This window comes from Vulpes lagopus, chromosome 20 (genome assembly GCF_018345385.1).
Source record: "Vulpes lagopus strain Blue_001 chromosome 20, ASM1834538v1, whole genome shotgun sequence".
Taxonomy (NCBI): Eukaryota; Metazoa; Chordata; class Mammalia; order Carnivora; family Canidae; genus Vulpes; species Vulpes lagopus.
The window spans coordinates 14988877-15001958 of record NC_054843.1 but is presented as its reverse complement, the minus strand read 5'-3'; the positions used below and the strand labels follow the sequence as shown (position 1 = coordinate 15001958).

Genomic DNA, 13082 nt, shown 5'->3' with positions numbered 1-13082 from the left:
GGGATCAAGTCCCACGTCCAGCTCCCTGCATGGAGCCTGCTTCTCCCTCTGCCTGTGTCTCTGCCTCTCTCTCTCTCTCTCTATCTGTCTGTCATGAATAAATAAATAAAATCTTAAAAAAAACAAAACAAAAAACTGGGAGATCTGAAGCCAGACTGTCTGTGGTCCAGTTCTGGCTCTCTTGCCTATCTTACAGCCTTTAGCAAGTTACTTCACCTCCCTGTGCCTCTCTTTTTCATCTGTAAAAGGGGAGTGATGATGATGGAATGTATATCATAGAGACAATTTGGACATTAAATGCCCTAATATTTAAGTGTTGGCTCTATCTTAAACATTAATACATGTTAGGTATTACTATCTGTTCAAAATCAAGGAAGTGCTCCTTTACACAGGCACATTTTGCAGCCTCTTTGTACTGAATTGCAACCATTGATCACAAGGGAGACTGGAGACTGTGCAGATGTGTGGCACATTGCTGGTACTGGAAAAACAACTCCAGTGAACATTCTGATGTTAAGTCAGTAGCGGCAACTCAAACATCCAACTTCTGAGGTCAAGGAACACAGGATATGGCTTTTAAAAAGGATCTAACCACCTCAACAAAGGCCAGGAGATGGCCATCACCATTTAATTGGAATTGGCTTTTGAAGAAATAAGTACTTCCCATTCTGCATCTAGTCCATTCTGTATGTGATAGTGGTCTGGCAGGTTTAGTAACCTGTTTATTGCTTCCTTCTGCATTAATATCAGGACAGACTAATTTCTTAGTTCTCCCATGCAGTTTTTGGGGAACATTTGGAATGTTAAATATACCTGCCAATTACTCCTGAGTATTGTACTTTCTTTAAATGACATGCCTATGCCAAGATAGAAAGATTAGCCATAATAAATAGTGGATACGTTTATCATATGGCTTCTTGCACCTGTAGGGCATTCAGAAAGGTTGTGTCAAACATTCTGACCATCCTTGAGAATATGAGTTTCTTGTAATTTATTTGTTTATGTATGTATGTAATCTCTACTACATCTAACATGGGGCTTGTATTCACGACTTGAGATGTAGAGTTGCATGCTCTTCCCACTGAGCCAGCCAAGCTCCCCAGAGTGTGAGTTTCTTTCTTATCTTTCTCTCTTTTCTTTTCTCTTTTTTCTTCTTTTTTCTTGCTTTCTTTTCTTTCTTCGTCCTCCCCTCCCCTCTCCTTCCCTCCCCTTCCCTTCATTTGACAGAGAGCTCAAGCAGGGGGGAGCAGCAGGCAGAGAAGAGGGAGAAGCAGAATCCCACTGAGCAGGGAGCCTGATGTAGGGCTTGATCCCAGGACCCTGGGTTCATGACCTGAGTCCAAGGCAGACGCTTAACTGACTGAGCCACCCAGGTTCTCCAGAGTGTGATTTTCTTGATGATGAAGATACACGTTTTGTGTTTTACCTCCCATGGGACATTGAGTGTGTCCTGGCTGTGTTTGTTCTGCAAACTTTTGCCACACTGGTGATATGGTATGGATTCATTTTAGTTCTGTGATTTTCAAACTTGGGAATTTTTTAGAAGAGTGAAGGAGAGGACATTATGTGCTGACCTCTTCAGTTATGTTAAATGTGTACCGGGGAGAAACTTCTGATCATTTAAAATTCTGCTTTCTGTTTTCGTTATTGGTATGAGTATTGAGGAAGCAGTTGGATTGAAGTCATTCTTTTAGCTCATCTCTTAAGAGAAAATTTGTCTTGTGACAGAAATTTTTCACCTGTAATTTATTTAGGATTGAGTTGAGCAAAATGTAATTTGGATTGGCCAGATGTTAGACCTCTCATGTATCTAATACTTCTCCTTCTCTAGAACAGATCCTTTGTTGTATTTAGGATTAGGGACAGTTTAGAGAATATTAATAGGGTAATAAAAATTACTCCAAAGCAAACATAAGGAAGAAACAGTAGTTGCCAGGATCTTGGTTGTTAATGACTATTGTAGGAGCACAGTGGGCATGCTGTGAAGTTGGCAAGGCTGCTGGTCCCTTTCTCAGTACTGGCACAGTTTTGAAAACGTTACCTTAATGCATTTGAACCTGTGTGTAAATCATGTTCTTGTAAAAATAAATTTAAATCATTTCTTAATGCCTTAGGAAACTCATTCAAAAGAATATTTTTGTTATAAAGTTGTTATTCCCAGGTCTATCTGATAAAGTTATTTCACTTTTTTTGTTGTTGTTATTTTTTAGATTGGCTTAGAGTCCCAGTGGACAGTTGTACTCCATTTCCCCACCCCCATTAAAGTGAAATTACACTAAAAAGTGTTATGTCGTGAAGTCATTTTTCAACCTCTTTGTAGCCTGGACATTGATAATATCCTACTTGCATGGTGATAGACTAAATAGTGTGGTGAGGGTAATAATGTTTTGCCCCTCTCTCCTGTCTTTATACCTTATTCCTCCTTTAAAGTGTACCAGCATCTTTTGGAAGTCAGCTAAGTCAGTGAAGGAAATGATCCATCAGAGAGTTTATTATAAAATATGTCTATAAAAGATTTATTAGTCTTTGAATAAATTTATGAGGTTATAGTTATTAGGTTGTCATTTTGGAGTAAGTGGTTTTCAGTAAGATCAGTAATTTCATTAGTGTGTATTTGCACTTAAATGTTGTTTTTCAGAAATGTAAAGTGGTTATCAAATCTTGGCCCAAGACACTTTTCATTTTCAAAGAACCTAACGGTTTCCTTATTTACTGTTTTTCTGAGGCGTATTCCCAGCATGGCTCAGGGTTCTCCTACTGATAGGGTTTATCACTTAATTAGAAGGAGAACAAAAATACCCATTGGCTCTTTTAATCATTTTTTTTTCCACATTAGTAAAAGACTTTTGAAGTAGAAAAGCATTTTGCCCAGCTGAATAGGGTTACATGTTTTCATTCTGAGCCGTTATCCCGAGAAATCAGAGGAAATGATAGATAGGGATGAGTCTGCAGCTACTATAACTTGGCCTACGTAATGGTCTCTCTGTGGGTAAAGGATGGTCATAAGTCCTTTTCAAACTCTCGATACATTTCTTGGGGTTTTTAAAAAAATGTGTTTTGCTTCTCCTGGCATGTCTATTGTCACTGGCCTGGTTTGTTGTCTGTTCCAGACCTCAGGAGGGCTGGGACACCTTTCCGGAGCAGGTTGGTGGCATTGCACAGCAGTGGCAGAGGAGCTCAGAGACTAGGTTCCCTGCCTTTGCTTCTCAGGCCCTGGCCCTGCCCCTCCACGGAGTTAACTTTGAGCAGCTATCTTATCTCTGAAGAGTAAAGAATAATTGTGTTTTTAAGTTTCAAGGCACTTTGGTCTCTTATCTTCCCTTGCATGCTGTTCCTCTCCCCTAACTTAAACACAAACACACAATCAGCTTTTGGTGTGTATAGATAGTAGGGTTGGTAAACTCATTTCATCATCTGTGGTATGCCTTTGTTAGGTATTGGGTTTACATTTGACTTATGAAAGAAATATTTATGCCTTTGTATCCCAGGAACTTTGTAGATATTGGGAATATAAAACTTTTTAGAAGTTACTAAGAGACAAACCATTCCTATAGCATGTGTTACTTGCTGTAACAGCAACATGTGAAATGTGCCTGGGAACCATAGAATATAAGAAACCTAAGTTTTAAGAAATCAGGAAAGCCTTAGTGAAGTCATTGATGAATGCATAGTTGAGCAGAGGAAACAGCGTGTTTTGACATTTCTTTGGAGAAGTTTAGCATGGAAGAAGAGTAGAGAAGAGGGATTTGAGTAGGGGGGAGTTGGGTCAGGAAGGGTGTGTGTGTATGTACGTATATAACAAAATTATGTCAGTGGGAAAAGGCTGAAGAAGCAGGATGTGTCTTTCTTTTGTTCTTGGCTGGTTCCTCTTATGGTTGCAAGATGGCTGCTGGGAGTTCAAGTGTCAGGAGTCAATGACTAGGTTTCTTGGGAGAGGACTATTTATTTTCCCCTTAGGATGTTTCTTAGTAAGTAAATCCTTTCCCCAAAGCATCATAATAGATGCCATCCTGACCCTCTTCTCTCTGTTCCTGGGCCAATATTTTACATAAGTCCATACCTAAATGAGTCAGTATCAAGGGAAATGAGACCACTGTGATTAGCTGATGGATCATCATTCATCTTCAGTTGGGACCGGGATCTGCTTCCCCAGAAACACATGGCCTTAGGTAGAGAGTAGATTTGTGAACACAATGAGGGTATGATTAGAAAATGAGGGAGTGAATGGTGTTGGGTGGTCAGCAGTACCGCCCTTGCCTATTATTTACACCATCACTACACACAGACATATACTTCTAAGTAGAAAAAAAGTGTGTTTTTCTTTGATTTGGAATTTTAGGTGACTGACCCCCCATCTTATTATATTTCCTACCATGATCAAGTCTTACTTTAACAGTCAGATTAAATACATGTTTATTTAAAAATATTTTAAAATTGAAAATGCCCGTCCCCACCCTCCCTCCTCCATAAATCCCTATGGAAGGAGTGTGTTTCTCTCAATACTCTACACAGTTCAGAAGTTCTATGTCATTTCTTAATATTTTCAGGGTAAGGAAAATGTATAATTATATTTTGTAGCTTCTGATTATATCTATACCAAGAGAATCCCCCTTTCTCTCTTAATCTGCAGGGCATGCCCACCTGTGATATCTGTGGCTCTCCTGAGTGGTGAGACTGGGTTGGCTGGAATAGAGTGCTTGATTCATTGACTTGGATGGGCAAGATTCTTTGGAACTCAAAGTCTTGAGTTACAGGAGCATCGCACTCTCTCTACACACACATTCCCATAGTGGGAGGAAAAGTGGTCCTGTGGTCAGTTTATTTGTTATTCTTTTCGGACTTCAAGAATAATGCCACTTTAAAGTTATATAGCATTCTTCTAACATTTCCAAACTTTTTAGAGTACTTTGATAATACTAAAGGAGTTTTATTCTTGTCATTCTTGTTCCTTCTTTTCAGTGCCAGGTTTTGGTGCCATGTATGCTTGTGAAAGGTAAACAAATGATACAAGTACATAAACAGTGTTATAAATTCATAAAGTAGAAATTAATTGCTAGTAGGTTTTCCTATTTGATAATAACAAAGAGGCTGTGATATAGATCACAGATCTATGTCATTTCTTAATATTTTCAGGGTAAGGAAAATGTATAATTATATTTTGTAGCTCATATAGATGGTTAAGGTAGGGTTTTGATATAGATGGTTAAGGTAGGGTTTTGAAATGATATTAATTTTTTTTAAAAGAATTTAGGAAGCTTATACTGCCAAAATAATTGTCTCAGGTAAAAAGCAATAGTATTTATCTACTCAGTGTTCCTTGAATAATATTTGCAGTGAGAAATATTTCAGCTTTTTTTTTTTACAAGCCTCATATTTACTTATTTAATAAAATCTTGTAATTATTGTATTTGGGAAAGTGGCTATGAGGGCTTAGGTGGAAAGTCTGCGGCTTGGAAATCCCCATTTAGAGATGGTGATTTTGACCTCCAAGTTAACTTAATAAAATTACAAGAAAGAGATTTAAACATTTTAGTTTTAGCTATGTGTATTATGTATATTGAGATACTGCAGCACTATAGTGGCTCTCAGGGGTTAGGGGATCAGGTTATTTTTAAAGAAAGCATTTCAATTTCATACCTCTACTTAATTTAAAAAATTTCAGATCTGTGATTCATTCAGTATTCTAATTATTCCCCTATAATTGCTGCCTTATTTAATTAAAATCATTACACAACTTTTTAAATCTTTTTTTTTTTTTTTTTTAACTCAAATTTATTATGAGTTGGAGCAAGATGATGTATAAGGAGGGCTTGGGAATTTGAAGGCACTTTTTCTTCATTGTCGTTTGTCTCCTGCCTCTCCCCCTTCCAGTTACTTTGCATACTATATGTGTTAACTCTTAGATCTATAAGGTTTTTAAAAAATTTTTAAATTTATTTTTAAAAAGATTTTATTTATTTATTCATGAGAGACACACAGAGAGAGAGGCAGAGACATAGGCAGAGGGAGAAACAGGCTCCCTGCAGGGAGCCAGATGTGGGACTCGACCCTGGGATCCCGGGATCTTGCCCTGGGCCAAAGGCAGGGGCTCACCTGCTGAGCCACCCAGACATCCCTATATCTATCCTTATAGTTATAGTTATAGTTATAGTTATATATATAGTTATAGTTTGATGTAGTTTTAGGACTTTCACTTCTAGGCAATCAGAAATAAATAATTTGGTGGATCATGGTTATACTTTTTATAGTTTGAAAACAAAATGACATAGGAATAATTTATAATATTTAATTTGAATATAGGACATGAACACTGTAATACCCTGTATTGAAAGTAGCTTTTAGTGAAATGTCTCCTAGTATTCTGTTTTTAAATTTTCTTTTTATTTTTCTTAAATTTTCCATATATAGAGTATAACTACAGATTTTGACTTAAGTTCAGCATAGTTTAATGTTAAATTCATTTTAATGATATATGAGATTGTTTATGTAATCCAAGAAATGTTAATCAGAAATTAATCAATCAGATATTGAGTAATAAAGGGAAATTTGCAATTCCTTGAATGTCCTTTAACTCTAACACACAAGATACTTGAGACATTTCTCTCTGTGCCTAATTCTTCCATCCCTCTTTCACCTGCCCTGCCATCCTCCTCCCCCAAGAAAACCTGCACATATGTGCCTCTTAGGTTATGTGTATGAATTGAAATGTACTCTTTGGATTTGGGGCAGAAGACCTCTTCAACCTTTAAGTTACTAAACCCCTCAGGGTTTCAGTTTCTGCATCTATAACAGAAGTAGGGAAGGGGGTCATACTGGATGAATGTGTTTTTTTTTTTTTTTTTTTTTTTTTTTTTTTTTTTTTTAATTAGAAATTCTTTAGTTCTGTGAAACTAGCAATTCTCCTTAGCAGACTGGCCAGTTTTGATGTTTTCTTTTTACCTTGTTTGAGATCTTAGGTTTACTAAATTTTTATTCTTAAAGATTTAGGAGCCTCTTCATTTTGTAACTTAATTCCTGGGCCTGTAGAACCTTTTAAAATACAGTTTTCTGTTGGTCACTTGCGTAATGATGACAATAATAATAATAAAATATTAATGTTTTTGTGCCAAACACTATGATATTAAATGCACCAAACCATTCGATTCTTAGACTGTTGTTTTTCCTATGGGAAACTTGAAGCATGAAGTCACGTAGCTCATAGAAGATCCCACTGGTAATATTGGCAAAGCTCTAATTGTATCCTAGTACTGCTGTTCTTTCCAATATTATTCTGCTGGTAGTGTTAAAATAGCTTAAACTGTCTTTTCTTTTGCATCTCATAATTCTGTGTGTTTAGCTTTTTACCCTTTTTACCCTTTTTAATTTTTTTTGAGACAAAAAAAATAGGTCAGGAGATATTACTGAGCTATGTAAGTCTGATAGATGCACATTTGCCCTTGTTTAAATAGTTAGACCTGACTTGATGGATCCTTCCCCCTTATTTTCTTGTAACTGAGTTTATTTTAGAGTCCTATACAGTCCTTTATTTTAGAGTCCTATACAGTTTCTTTTATTCTTTCATGATTATTGCAAAGGCTACTGTGTTTAGAGTTGCTCTTGAATTTCATACATTGTCATGACAAACCGGTACCATGGAAGACTAGAGGAAATATACATTATAAAGGAGAAAAAGTATTTGGCATTCTTTGGAATTGACTCTTTGGGAGCCTTCAAATTTCAATGAAAGGAGCCTTTCAATTTCAATTGAAATAAATGTGAACTGCATTTTTTTGTTTATTGTTGTCTATTTTAACATTTTTCTGATTATAAAGTAATATGTATTTATAGTTAAGAATTTGCAGAAACAAACAAAAATTACCTAGATGAGACCATAATTAACGTTTTGACATATATCATAACTAGAGGTGGGGGGACAAGTTTTCTTGTGTGTTAAATGTGAGATGCCTGTTATATATACAAGTAGTAATTTGAGTCTGCTGTTGAGTACATGAGTATAAAGTTCAAGAGAGTTGTTGGGATTAGACCAAATATGAGAATGTACAGTAAGTCCATACGTGATCCTGTCTTGCTTTGGGTCTGAATGAGGTGACCTAGGAAAAGTGTGCAAAGAAGAAGAGGGATCTGAGGACTAAGCCCTGGGCTCTCCAGTGTTTAGAGATTTGCAAAAGGAGGATAATCCATCAAAGAAAATTGACAAGTCCCTGCCAGTAAGGTGGGAAATCAGGACTGTGGTATCCTGGAAACCAAGTGAAGAAAGGCAGAGAATGATCAACCTGTTGAATGCTGCTGAGATGCTGTATTAGAAGACTGAAAATTTGACAGTTAGTGGTTTCCATGGAATGGAGGAGTAAAGGCCTGGTTTTAATGGGCTCAAGTGAAATTGGGAAGAGAGGAAAGTGAAGGCGGTGTATGTAAATGGCTCTTTGGGAGTTCTATTAAGGCAAGTAGAGAATCTTATTATAGATGGAAGGGTATTGGGAGAAGAGTCATTACAGTATGTTTTGTGTGATAATGGGAATGCTGTGTATTCATATTTTTTTTCTTGGTGAGACTTTGCATAAAGTTGTCAATTTTGCAGGTCTTCTCAGAGCATCAGCTTGTGGTTCAATTTATCAGTTTTACCAAAAACAAATGCAGAATTTTATTATGTGAGTGGTTTTCTTGGTAGAAATACAGATTTCATCAGATTTTGTAAGGTTCTAGTGGTTTGTTAGTTCAATAGGTCATTTCTTTAGAAGAAGACCCTTAATTTTTAAAAGAATCTATTTGAATTGGTATCATTGTCAGTATAAAATATTAAACCATATGTATAACATTGCTCCTAAATAAAAAATCTTATTATATTTCTTTACCGTCCCACTTCCTAGTTTTGTCAAAATAATATAAAATGTTAAAGGTTGATTTTTCTCTTTATCAAATATTTTTTCTATTTGGAAAATCTTCAAAAAATTTAAGACAACCAAGTTATCAACAATTTAGACTTAACCTAGTTTTAATATTTTTTATTTACTATTTAAATATCTTTTATGTTCTTAATCAGAGTAACACGTTTTTGGTTTAAAAAATATAGAAAGATGTATCTTGAAGCTACCCTATCTGTTGTACCCCACCCTACCCCTAATTCTGTTTCATAGATAATATTCATCTTTACTTATATATGCTATTTAATTTTTATGGTAGTTATCTCTCTGTCTCTAAGATGTTTATACCTCAGTTTATTTATGAACCTAAGACATTGTCTGTTGACTGCCTTTTTACCATGGATCTTAATTTTGTTGTTTCTACTATAAGCTCACTTATATTTATAATCTGTTGTTTCATTTCTGTTCTTGGTAACTTCAGCAGCACCACATTTTGTTTTATTTCTTAATTTGATCTCACTAATCTAAGGAAGTATCTTGACTCAGTGTTAGAAGTCATACAGAAATACTAGCTTTCCTTTCAGTTCTCTCTGATTCCATCTCCCAGTCTGTCAATTTTACTTTCATTTTGTCAAGATTAATAATATCTCTATCCCATTTTATAACTGTATTAAGTCTTCCATTATTTGTCTCTTCTGAAAGTTGAAAACCATTTAACAGTGTCTATTATACCTGTGTCGATATTGGGCCCTGGAAAGCTAAGTAGTGTGTTATTACACTTCTTTAACTAGAGTTTCAGTGTTGCCTTATGCTACTCAGAAAACCTTTCTAGCATCAAATTCAAATAATAGCTAACAATTATTGAGCACTCATTATATGCCAGGCACTGTTCTAGAAACATTATGTATATTATTTCATTTGATCCTCCCAATAGAAAGTATTATTCTTGTCCCTACCTTACCAAAAGGTAAAGGAAACGTCAGAGAGATGTAAAGTAAGTTGCTCAGCTGGCAGGGTGTGTCATCAAATATAAAATTCTATTCTGTGCCGTCCACTCTAGTGATCCCTAGAGCAGCTAGGCACTGTGTTTATGTGGTTCTGATAGAGTCTTTCAGTTTTAGGTGTGCTTTCTGATAAAACACTCTGCCTTTCTAATCTACAGTCCCTGATTTGGGGATCTTAGGATGTCTTGGGTAAAAACTTAGAAAGTGGTGTAGGAATGAAGGGTGCCCTTGGGGAAGGCTGAATGAATTTGGGAATTTCACTGTTTGGGGGAATTTGGGGGAATTTTCACTCTTTGCTTTTTTCCCCTTTGAGTTTCTAGTAGGAACCCTGAGTTAACTGGAGGAAATAACTACCACACCTCCTTTTCTACCCAGCAGTTGCTCATCTTAGAAAACCTACAGTTAGCATAATATTTAATGGTGAAATATCAAAAACTTACCTTATAACAGAATAAGGTAAGGATGCTGGCTCTCAGCAGTGTCTCTATTTAGTCATTGCAATAAGGGAAGAAAAAGAAATAAGTGTAAAGATGAGGAGAAAGAAGTAAAGCTGTGTTTGCAGATGATATGATTATGTACATAGAGAATCCTAAGGAATCTGCAAAGCAACTGTAAAAGTTGCTTAATAAGTGAATTAAGTAACATTGCAGAATTCAAGGTTAATACTTAAAAACTTGATTTTATGTTTACATAGTAGCAGAAGAAAACCAGAAAATGAAGTTTAACAAGCAAGTTCATTTATAGTGACTACAAAAAACATAAACTAGTTAGGAATAAATTTAACAAAAGATATGCAAGACCTCTTTACTAAAAACACCAGAATAACATTGAAAGAAGATCTAAGGAAATGAGATTTGCCATGTTTGTTCATGAGAAGACTCATTTTAGTTTTTGGTTCTCCCCAAATTGGTACATAGATTCACTGCATTCCTAATAAAAATTCTGCTGACTTTTACAGCTCGGTAAGAAAATAGCCCAGTAAACATGAGTGGAAAAATTGAACAGATATTTCACAAAAGAAGATACACAAATGGCCAATAAGCACATAAAACGGTGCTCGACATCAGTGGGCATCAGGAAATGCAAATTAAAACCACAGTGAGATACCACTGTATGTTTATTAGGGTAGCTGAGATTTAAAAGACTGACAATACCACAGATTGCTGAGACTGGAGCAATCAGACTTCTTATGCTGGTAGCAGTCTAAAATGATACAGTTGCTTTGGAGAACTGTTCAGCAATTTCTGAAAAGTTAAACATAAACTTACCATTTCACTCAAGTCTTCTATCCCTGGGAGAGACACTCATTGAGGAAAAAAGGAAGGCTGTTGTCGAGAAGGGGGATATCAGGGTACACAAAAGTACTGGATAACAATGCTGAGTCCCTGAAATCGCACACCACAATTTTATGGTGACACCAGCCTATACGTCTATAGTTTTGCCTGCCTGTGTGGTGTTTGGCAGAATGACAAGATGTAAAAGTAAGATTAGTCAAGTTTTAAGGGTTTGCAAGGCAGATGCCAGAAAAGAATAAAGGGGGGGGGGACTTGGGTGCAGGGCCAGAGTATGGAAAGTGTTGAGAGGTACACAGTCTTAGAGACAGTGGAGGGCAGTGGTCTGTGTGGTATCACACACACAGTGTACATGATCTCTCTGAATGACAGTTCTTCCTTACTATTCCTAGCTTTAATTCCTTGTGTTGATAACTGAAATATTAAGACCAATCGCTAAGGGGAATTTACTACTCTTTCGAAAAGTCTACCCAAGAGAAATGAAGTATATGTCCATATCGATTTTCACAGAAGCTTTATTACAGTAATCCCAAACTGGAAACTATGCAGTTGTATCCATCTTTGTTAGAATAGTCCATCAGTAGTTAAGTGGCTACTCGAATAGTGGTATAGCCCTATGATGAAATATTATTCAGCAATGGAGAAGTATCTAATGTATGCAGTATGATTGCCGTTAAGCTGAATGAAAGAATCCTGAAGCCAGAGGACATAATGTGTAATTCCATTTCTATAAAAATCATAGAAAATGCCTGCTAATCTATAGTGACATCAAGCAGATCATTGGTTATCTGGAGCTAGGGGGACAGGGAAGGAGGAGGCCTTAAAGGGACATGTGGAATTTTAAGTAATGAAATTTCTGTGTCTTTTTTTTTTTTTTTTTAAATTTCTGTATCTTGATCTTGGTGGTAGTTTCAGGCACATATACAAGTGTCAAAACTCATTGAATTATGTACTTTAAATAGTGCAGTTCTATGTAAATCATCCCTTAATGTTGATACAGAAAGTAGTGGCTGACGAGTGCCTGATAAAAAAAATATGTATTCAGTAAATTAGCTTTATTGCTGTGGGCCAAGTCTAGTTGCCAGTTCATATTTTCATAACATGAACTAATTCGATTGAGATATAACAATCCTATTAAGGATCAAGTAGCTGCCAAATACATTAAGCAAATGAAAGACTTCTTTGTTTCTTAAATTCTTTTCAGTATGAAGGTATAATAGTGGAGTCCGTTATTCTTGTTTGGGTTCTGGAGCTCTAGTTTCCTACATTCCTTCATTTTTTTTTCTTCCTTTGTTCCCCTCCAAGCTATCTTAAATGTACTATCCAGAATCATCAAAGTTGGGTTTGTTGACTTGGAAAGTAAAAAACCTTCTGTTTCTGACCTCGTAGTTGGTGAGTCTGTAAATAAAGTCTTCAAACTTCTCTGACCATTCAGATTTCTCTCCTCTGTGTATAACTTAATCCCTTTATCATTTCAGATAGGGAATCAGGCCAAGTAAATATAATAAAAGATGCATGATTAAATGCATGTGAGGAAATAATAAGTGGAAAAAAGTCCAGCTCTCCATGTATGGAAGCAGGGAATGAACCATGAGGTGCAAAAATTGTAGTGACTTGCTCACCTTCTCCATTCCCCACTTCTCATTTTTATGAGAAGATGAAGATCTCATTTTTATGAAGATGTGTGGCATCTTCAGTCACATAGTTTTGACATCGATTTCCAGGTCATTTTCCCATTGGTCCTTATAAAAAAGTCCTTTAAAAACAATGTTCTTGTTTTTGTTGCTTCTGTAAGGTCTTCTACTTAATTCAAGTTTTCTGTTTTCATTTAGCTTTTTAAAATCTATACATTTATCTACCTTATCTAGCCATACTTAGAGTTTTTTCATAAGAGGAATATATTAGGAAATGTAGGGGCAGCTGGG

At 36.0% G+C, this 13082-nt stretch overlaps 1 protein-coding gene across 4 annotated transcripts in view; it reads left to right on the top strand.

Moving 5' to 3' along the window:
- BACH1 (BTB domain and CNC homolog 1) overlaps window positions 1–13082 on the top strand; it is a 63353-nt gene that overhangs the window by 24099 nt on the left and 26172 nt on the right. The window contains exon 1 of one of the 4 annotated variants that reach the window (XM_041734965.1): window positions 4631–4812. The exons of the other annotated variants lie outside the window; for them this stretch is intronic. The gene's annotated coding sequence lies outside the window, so the exon portion shown is untranslated. Of the gene's footprint in view, window positions 1–4630; window positions 4813–13082 lie in introns of those variants that run through there. 4 annotated transcript variants of the gene reach the window in all.